Consider the following 8972-nt stretch of genomic DNA (forward strand, 5'->3'; position numbering starts at 1 on the left):
CCAGCCAAACACGGGCTGTCCCGGGAAGCCTTCGAGGGGCAGGGGGCCGGTGGGTCCTGCGGTTGATGGGGGAGGGGGTGGGGGTGTCCCTGGCTCGGAAGGGCTGGGGACAGGCACCCCGACTCCTCCATCCCGGGCACCCCGACTCCTCCATCCCGTCCCAGTGCCCGCGGTGCCCCCTCTCCGGCTCGGGAGGATCTCAGCGCTGCCCGAGGGGCCGGGGGCGTCCCTGTCCCCACGCCAGACCCCTCCCCGTGCCCACCCTGCGGTGCCGATTGCGTCCCCCCCGGGAGCAGCGGGGTGACCCGGGGGTGCTGCCGCAGGGCCGGGGCGGGGGGCTGGGGCGGGGGCTGGGGCGGGGGCTGGGCGGGGGGCTGGGGCTGGGGCTGGGGCGGGGGCTGTGCCGGCGGGTCGGTGCCGCTAGATGTCCGCAGCGCTCCGCAGAGGCGGCTCCGGGGGAGGGGGGGGAAGGGGCTGAAGGGCTGAAGCCCACCCGGGACACCGCAGTCCCCCCGGGGATGGTGCTGCCCTGGAGGGCGAATCCTGTGAGGAGCAGCTGAGGGAGCTGGGGGTGTTGAGCCTGGAGCAGAGGAGGCTGAGGGGAGCCCTTCTCCCCACCTCCCCTGCCCTGCCAGGAGGGTGCAGAGAGGTGGGCGATGGTCTCTGCAGCCAGGGGACAGGAGATGGGACAAGGGGCAATGGGCTCAAGCTGCCCCAGGGCAGGGTCAGCTCAGCTGGGAGGGCAAAGTTCTTCCCTGGCAGAGTTGTCAGGGCCTGGCACAGGCTGCCCAGGGAGGGGCTGAGTCCCCAGCCCTGGGTGTGTTTAAGAGGGGAGATGAGGTGCTCAGGGATCTGGTTTAGCTCAGGATGGGATTGGTTGGACTTGATGATCTTCAAGGTCTTTTCCAACCTTGGGATTCTGGGATTTTACCTGGCTCTGCAGTCTCACCAGCAGGACAACCCTCCTCATCCCTTTTCCTGCTCCCAGTAAGAAGAAAGAAGTGGTGACTTCTTCTTTTTCTCCTGAATTTTACCCTAACCTGAGTGTTTCTAACTACAGCTGAAGATGGTGTCCAGCAGCTGGAGCCAGGGACTGGCTGCACCATGGACATTGTCACTTCGGTCCTGAAACCTCCTATCTTGTTCTAAATAAGGTGCCAGCAAGAAGAGAGAGTCATTAACTCTGAATTAGTGTAAATTATCTTCTACCCCCCCCATCCCTTTGCCCACTCACCTTGGGTTTGTGATTGTTTTTAACCCCTCCAGCATCCTTTGGAGGTTTTTCTCTTACAAAATAAGAGCAGGTATCTCATCCTTGGGCAGGGACCACCTTAAGCAGCAGGTTGCAGAGCTCTTTTATGTTGCAGGAGCATCCCACAGCCAGTGAGGCCCACACACAGTTGTGGTGATGTTAGGAGAGGATGGGGACACCTGTACCCCTGTCCCATCCCCCCAGTTTGGGGAGGTTTTGGTGCTTTGAGGGGGTAAAGCTCACAGTCACTAAATGCAGCCAGGAGACATCCAGCAGCACGGCTGCACTCAGGGCAAGCAAGATGTCCTGCAGCATCCAGGATGATGGGGTTGAGCTCTGGGGCTGGGACCACAGTGGTTGGTGTCAGTCTGATCCCTGGGGGCAGGGATGTGACCAAGGGGGCTGGGCAGAGCAGTGGCAGAGGTGGGAACGGTGGCTGGGGGTGGGAGCAGCTGGGGCAGCTGGTGGCAGCAGCAGGAGGAGGGGATGTGGCATGGAAACACGGCTGGTGAAGCAAATCCTGAGCAGGGAGCGAGCAGGGAGCATCCCAAGGGGTGCAAGTGAAGCCTCATCCCTGTATCACCAGAGGAAACAGGAGTCAGGTTGTGCCAGGGGAGGTTTAGGGCGGAGATGAGGAAAAATGTCTTCAGCCAAAGGGCTGTCAAGAGCTGGAACAGGCTGCCCAGGGCAGTGGTGGGGTCACAGTCATAGAGTCACTGAATCCCAGACTGGTCTGGGTTGGAAGGGACCCCAAGGGTCACAGAGCTCCAACCCCCCTGCCACAGGCAGGGACACCAACCTCCAGGCCTGGAGCTACACAAGGCTGCCCAGGGCCCCAGCCAATCTGGCCTTGGACACCCCCAGGGATGGGGCACCCACCCCCTCTCTGGGCAGCCCCTTCCAGCCCCTCAGAACTTCCCCCTCAGATCTCATCTCCCCCTTCCCTCCTCCAGCTTCACTCCAGCCCCCTTGTCCTGCCAGTCTCTGCCCTTTAACAAGCTGATTCCCCTCCTGTTCCTCTGCTCCCTTCAGGGACTGGGAGGCTGCAGTGAGGTCCCCCCACAGCCTTCTCTTTCTTCTCCAGGCTGACCCAGCCCAGCTCCCTCAGCCTCTCTCCATAGGGGAGCTGCTCCAGCCCTCTGAGCATCCCCGGGGCTCCTCTGACCCCTCTCCACCAGCCCCACATCTTCCTTGTGTTGGGCCCCAGCTCTGTCCACAGGACTCCAGCTGGGGCCTCAGGAGGGCAGAGCAGAGAGGGACAATCCCCTCCCTGTCCCTGCTGCCACCCCTCTGCTGATGGAGCCCAGGATCCCATCGCCCTTCCCAGCTGCCAGAGCCACTGCTGGCTCAGGGGAAGCTCCTCCTGCCCCATCACTCCCAGGTCCTTCTCAGCAGGGCTGCTCTCCAGGAGCTCTTCTCCCAGCCTGGAGCTGTGGCTGGGATTGCTCTGGCCCATCCCTGGGGGTTACATTTATACCACGTTACTGGGTTCACTTGGCTGCTCATTGTCACTGGTTGGTAAAAAGCTGCAATACCTGTGACAGCAATCCCTCCCTAACTGGTTATTTTCCCCAAGGCACCTGCAGCACTTTCTGCCACTCCAGCAGCTCACTTCTAGCAGCTCACACCCTCCTTTCCCATCCTCCTGTCTGTTTCCCTCTCCTCACATCACTGGCTCAAGGACTCCACGTCGATGTGGTGCTGAGGGACAGGGTTTGGTGCTGGGCTTGGCCCTGCTGGGTTAAGGGTTGGAGTTGATCTTTCCTGAATGCCTTGTCCAAACAAAACCATTCAGTGGTCCTGTGTTTCCCCCTGGCTGCTCCCACACTGGGTTTGATCCTTTTTTTTCCCCCTCTTTCCCTTGGATTACAGACACACAGTTGGCTGATGCCCCAACTTCCCTCCCCCCCACATCTCCAGGAGGTCTGTCCTGTGATGCTGGGCTGGACCCCAGCCTCAGCCTCCACCTCCACCCCGCTCCTTCTCCCAGAGAGGCTTTTTTTGGGGGAGCTTAGGCTTTCTTCCTGCACCATTGCATCCCTCCTCCCTCACCCCTCTCCCATCCCTGACAGTCCCACACGGAGCTCACTCCACAGAGCAGCCTCCTGGCAGCCTCAGTCTGTGGGGTTTCCTGCAGCCCCGTGTAGGATCCCTCAGCCAAAGCCCATTTGTCTCCTGCGTGACAACCCCACACCCCTTTCCCCTTCAGCTCCACTGGCATTTATTTGTTCTAGATTTTATCCTGACAGCATGCTGAACCTTTGGGGAAAAAATAGGGCTGAGGATAGTTGGGGGAAAAGAAACAAATCACAACACACCCCCCCAAACTCCTCAGTTTTTATTTATTCCCCTTAAGATGCTTCCAGGAGAGGAGCCTTACAGCACTGCTCTGGGATAGCTGAAGCAGGGGATGCAGAGGGAATCAGACAGCCCCTTCTCAGTGGCTGTGGGGACAGGACAAGGGGCGATGGCGTCAAGTTGGAGCCCAGGGAGTTCCCCCCCAATCTGGGGAAGAACTTCTTCCCAGTGAGGGTGAGGGAGCCCTGGGCCAGGCTGCCCAGGGGGTGTGGAGTCTCCTTCTCTGGAGAGATTCCAGCCCCATCTGGATGTCTCCCTGTGTGCCCTGTCCTAGGGACCCTGCTTTGGCAGGGGGGTTGGACCCGCTGGGCTCTGGATGCCCCTTCCCACCCCTGTGATCTGTGATCTGTGCTCCCACCAGCCCGAGCCCTGCATGTTGAACTGGAGCTGGGCTCAGCTGGGGCTGGGAGCTGAGTGCTCAGCCCCTCAGCTGCCCCCATCCCTGCCAGCTGCCTCTCCGTGTCTCCTACCCAGGATGGAGCCTTTCCTGCAGGTTCTGACACCAAAAGTGCCCCCCACCTTCCCACCACCAGCGGGTGCCCTGGCCCCGGGGTGTCTGGGTGGCTCTGGTACCTGGTGGGACTGTGGTCAGGGTGGATGAGTTTCCCTCAGACTCCCTGGTATGACCTTTCCATCCCCAAAGTCCAGCCTGGCTCCTGAGTCCTGACCCATCCCAAGGGAAGCACTGCTAAAGTGACTGATTCTGTTCATTATTTTTAATTGTTGCTGGCTCCTGAGGTCCTGAGCTGCACCCACAGTCCCCACCGTGGATATCTGAGCAGGTGAGAAACCTGTGGGTCTCTATGGGTCTCTGTGGGTCTCTACGGTGCCTTATGGGTCTCTATGGGTCCCTCGGGGTCTCTATGGATCTCTATTGGTCCCTCTTAGTCTCTATGTGTCTCTATGGTGCTGTATGGGTCTCTATGGGTCCCTCTGGGTCTCTATGGTGCTGTGTGGGTCTCTATGGGTCCCTCTGGGTCTCTATGGGTCTGTATTGGTCCCTCTTAGTCCCTCTTAGTCTCTGTGGGTCTCTATGGTGCTGTGTGGGTCTCTATGGGTCCCTCTGGGTCTCTGTGGTTCCTTACGGGTCTCTAAGGGTCCCTATGAGTCCCTGTTGTTCCCTATGTGACTTTATGGGTTCCCCATGGTCCCTATATGTCTTTTTTTCACCACCAAACCCTGGCTGGTTTTCAGGGCCCAAGGGGAGATGATAGGGATGGGGATGTCCTGTTCCAGGCACATCCCAGCGCTGCTTCCCACCCTGAGGGTCACTGGATGGCTGGCAAGCAGTGTCTGTCACTCAAAGGACAAAACAACCCTGAGTTCCTTCCCCAGCAGCTGGGGGAGGCTTCCCACCCCTATCTCCCCCTTCCTCCCAACTGGGAGCCAGGGGAGGTCTCCCAGGGCAGGGATGGGGCTTTCAGACCAGCTGGATGCTGCTACAGGGGGAAGGTCCTGCGGGGTGTTTGGCTGGTGCCAAACTGGCACCTCTGGAGAGCTGCTGCCTCCCAGACCAGCACAGAGCCCAGCTGGGGAAGCATCAGGGGCTGAAATGGGGGGGAAAAGACCCTCCCCCCCCTCCTCCAAACTTACTGCTTCACCTTGAGATTAAACCAGAAGGCCACGTCCCTCCCCAGCAGCCTGGCTGGCAGCGGGGCAAGAGCCGGTGCCCGGTGCTGCTGAGCGCTTCCCTCTCCACCACCAGGAGCTGGAAATTCCAGGAGGGTTACTCACCCGTCACAAGAGCTCCTGAGCATGGAAAAATAAATCCACAGCAGCAGATTCAGGCAAACTGGGGTTTGGGTTTACGCCCGTGCCCGGCTTACGCAACGCCGGCGGGACCGGGGTGCTTGCTGCTTGTTCCTGCTGCCCACAGCTGTGTCCTGGAGGGCTTGGGATGTGCAGGGGTTGATGTACAACCAGAAAGGGTGTGTGTGTGTGTGTTGGGGGGGAGGTATTGCCCTGCTGCCTGGGGTTTTATGGCTGAGGCCTCTTGCTGCAACACTACGGCCACCCACCCCCTCCCCAGCCCCACGTGATGTGAGTTTAAAGACTCCTGGATCCCTTCCCCAGACCTGCTGTTAACAACACCTGTGAAAAAGGGGTGTTCTCCTCCCCATTCCCCCCTGAAGACAGCAGATGCAGGACACAAGCACCACAGGCAGACGCTGCTCAGGCTCCCCCCCAACCTCCCTGTGCCCCAGGGGTGATGATGCAGCTGGTGGGGGGGGGTAGGAGGGTGGAACAACCCCACATAAAGTGGCCTGTGGGCATCTAAATTCCAGGAGAAATGCCAGTCAGTGCACTGGTGTGTACTGGTGGGGAGGAGCAGAGCTTCTATTGGGTTTTTTTCCTCAAAGAATGGTGAGAAATTGGTTCTGGAGAGGAAAAAACAAAGGCAGCAGCAGCCCATGGTATCTGCTCCACCACCTGTGGAGACCCACGCAGGGGCCCCTTCAGTACCACCTGCCACAGGGAACAGCCCCTGGCAGCGTTACCTGCAGCTATTTACACACACCTTGGATGTCAAGCGGCCTAGAAACGCCTTTTCCCATCAAGTGCCCTCACTCTCCATCCCAGGGACGAGCCCACCCGCAGCCCAGGTGCTCTGCTGCAAATCCTCCTCCCTGGAAGGGAGCTGCTCCCTCCCACACATGAGAGGTGGGGAAGGATGCTTCAACCGCTGTGGTGGTGTAACCCTGGCTGGGGGCCAGACACCCACCAAAGCTGTTCTGTCACTGCCCTTTTCAGCTGGACAGGGCAGCAGATAGATACTGAGAGGCTCAGGAGTGGAGATAAGGACAGGGAGAGATCATTCCACAGTCAGTGTCACGGGCACAACAGGCTCAGCATGGAATAAAGGACAGAAAACTCTCTAACTGATGGCCCTGCCCTGCACCCCCAGTGACACCAGAGTCGGGTGATGGGAAGTGTGGCCAGAGCTTAAAGCCCCTTCCCCCACCCCTCCCTTCTTCACAGACTGAACTTTACCCAGGATTTTGCTCCTTCTTCCCCCCACTGTGGCACAGGGAGGGGCCTGGGCTGGAGGAATGGGGTGAGGTCAGTTCCTCAGGAGTTGTTTCTTTCTTATCCAGAATGGGGGGGGGTGTCATTCCTCACCCCCTTCCCCTGCTGCACCGTGGGGTCCCACCCACAGCAGACAGTCCTCCACCAACTTCTCCAACCTGAGTCCCTTCCCACGGGGCTCCAGCTCTTCCCCAGCTGCCCCAGGGTGGGTCCTTCCATGGGGTGCAGCCCCTCAGCCCCAGACTGCTCCAGCCTGGTCCCACACAGGGTCACAAGCCCCCCAGCAAACCTGCTCCATCATGGGGCCTCTCTCTCCCCATGGGCTGCAGGTCCTGCCAGGGTCTTGCTCCAAGGTGGGTCCCAGTATCTCCTGCATGTCTCCCCCTGCTCCAGCCTGGGGCCTCTCCACGGGCTGCAGGGGGGGTCTGGGCCTTTCCCATGGGCTGTGGGGGGACACCCGCTCCACCATGGGTTTCTCCAGGGCCTCAGGGGCATCTTTCTCTCCCCCCTTCCCTGCCCCTGGGGCCTGCACAGTCTCTCCCCCCTTCTCCCTCCCTTCTCTGGGGCACAGAGCGGCCGCTTGCGGTTGTTTCTCCTCAGGGTGACTCCCAGAGGCGCTGTGACCGTCGCTGATGGGCTGGGCCTTGGTCAGCAGCGACTGCGGCCTGGAGCCGGCTGGGGTTTGCTCTGTGGGGCCTGGGGGCAGCTCCTGGCTGCTCCCTGCAAGAACAAATCCGTATGAGATCCAGGGCTGCATCCACGCACACGGCAGCACCAGCCAGGCCCAACGCCCAGGCTGGGGAGAGCCCAGCAGGGCTCCTTCCAGCTGTAAAACCAGAGTGGAAAGAGCAGCCAGGGTGGCTCAGGGAAAACGGGGGGGGACAACGAGGTGACTTCAGAAGGAAACATTGAAACACCCTGCACAGGGCTCAGGCCTCCCTCAGACCGGGAGGGAAGGCAACGGGGGACCAGTGTAAGGTGGGGTCAGGAAATCCTTCTGCACTGGAGCAAGTCCTGGAGAGGCCACAGAGACACAAGAGGGCTGGAGCCCCTCTGCCCTGGAGCCAGGCTGGGAGAGCTGGGCTGGCTCAGCCTGGGGAAGAGAAGGCTGCTGCTGGGGAGAGCTCCCAGCCCCTTCCCATCCCTCCAGGGGCTCCAGGAGAGCTGGAGAGGGGCTGGTGCCCAGGGTTGGGGGGTCAGGCCCAGGGGAATAGCCTTCAGCTACAGGAGGGGGATGGAGAGGGGCTGGGAGGCCAAAATCCTTCCCAGGAAGCAGGGAGGCCCTGGCACAGGGTGCCCAGAGAAGCTGGGGCTGCCCCGGGATCCCTGGCAGGGCTCAAGGCCGGGCTGGATGGGGCTTGGGGCACCCTGGGCTGGTGCTGGGGGTGTCCCTGCCCATGGCAGGGGTGGCACTGGGGGTAGCTGAGGTCCCTTCCTACCCCCACCATACCATGGTTCTATTTCTGCAGCTGGCTGATGCTCACAAGCACCAAGAGGGGAATTTACCTTGCAGCTGCCCCGAAACAGCTCTGAAATCTGAGTTCATAGAATCATTTTGGTTGGAAAAGACATTTGTGGTCATCAAATGAGAATTAACCTGGCTGGATTGCCAAGCCCACCACTAAGCCATGGACACAAATCACAGTCAGTGTAAGGTTGGAAGGGGCCTTTAGAGGTCACCTAGTCCCAGCCCCTGCAGTGAGCGGGGACGTCTTCACTAGAGCAGGTTCCTCAGAGCCCCATCAAGCATGAAAATCCCCCCAGGGATGGGTCCTCCATAGTTTCCCTGGGCATTTGACAGCCCTCTCAGTGATGAAACTCTTCCCAAGATCCAACCCACACCTCAGGAGCTGCTGAGCGCTACAGGGAGCTGCAGCTGCGCCCTCCACAAGACCACAAGCTGCTTTTTCCAGGCAGCTGGTAGAGCCAGAAATTGAGGAACAAGGTTCTTCACCCAAAAGTCTGGGCTTCCTCCTGTGTGGGAGGCAGCAGTGACCTCCACGGGCTCCTCCCAAGCGGTAACCACGAAGACAGCAGGAACACCCAGGTTAATGGAAACAAGTATTTATTAAGTAACTTTTAATATCAGAAAAATAAAACTCTTATAATTCTCTTTACAGCAAATATATAATATCAGTGCTTTGGCCATCATAAGTTAAAGGCCCTTTTATCATAAAATATATGGATTTTAAAACTTTACTCAAATTGAATTTATAACCCCTATGACCTCCCTACATATACATAACAAAAAGAAAGAAAGAAAGAAATAGAGAGAGAGAAGTGTAGTAAAATTAGCAAATACTAAAACTATACTGATAGTTTGTCACCCTCAGGC

This window comes from Gallinula chloropus (genome assembly GCF_964237585.1).
Source record: "Gallinula chloropus genome assembly, chromosome: Z".
In the NCBI taxonomy this organism is placed as follows: domain Eukaryota; kingdom Metazoa; phylum Chordata; class Aves; order Gruiformes; family Rallidae; genus Gallinula; species Gallinula chloropus.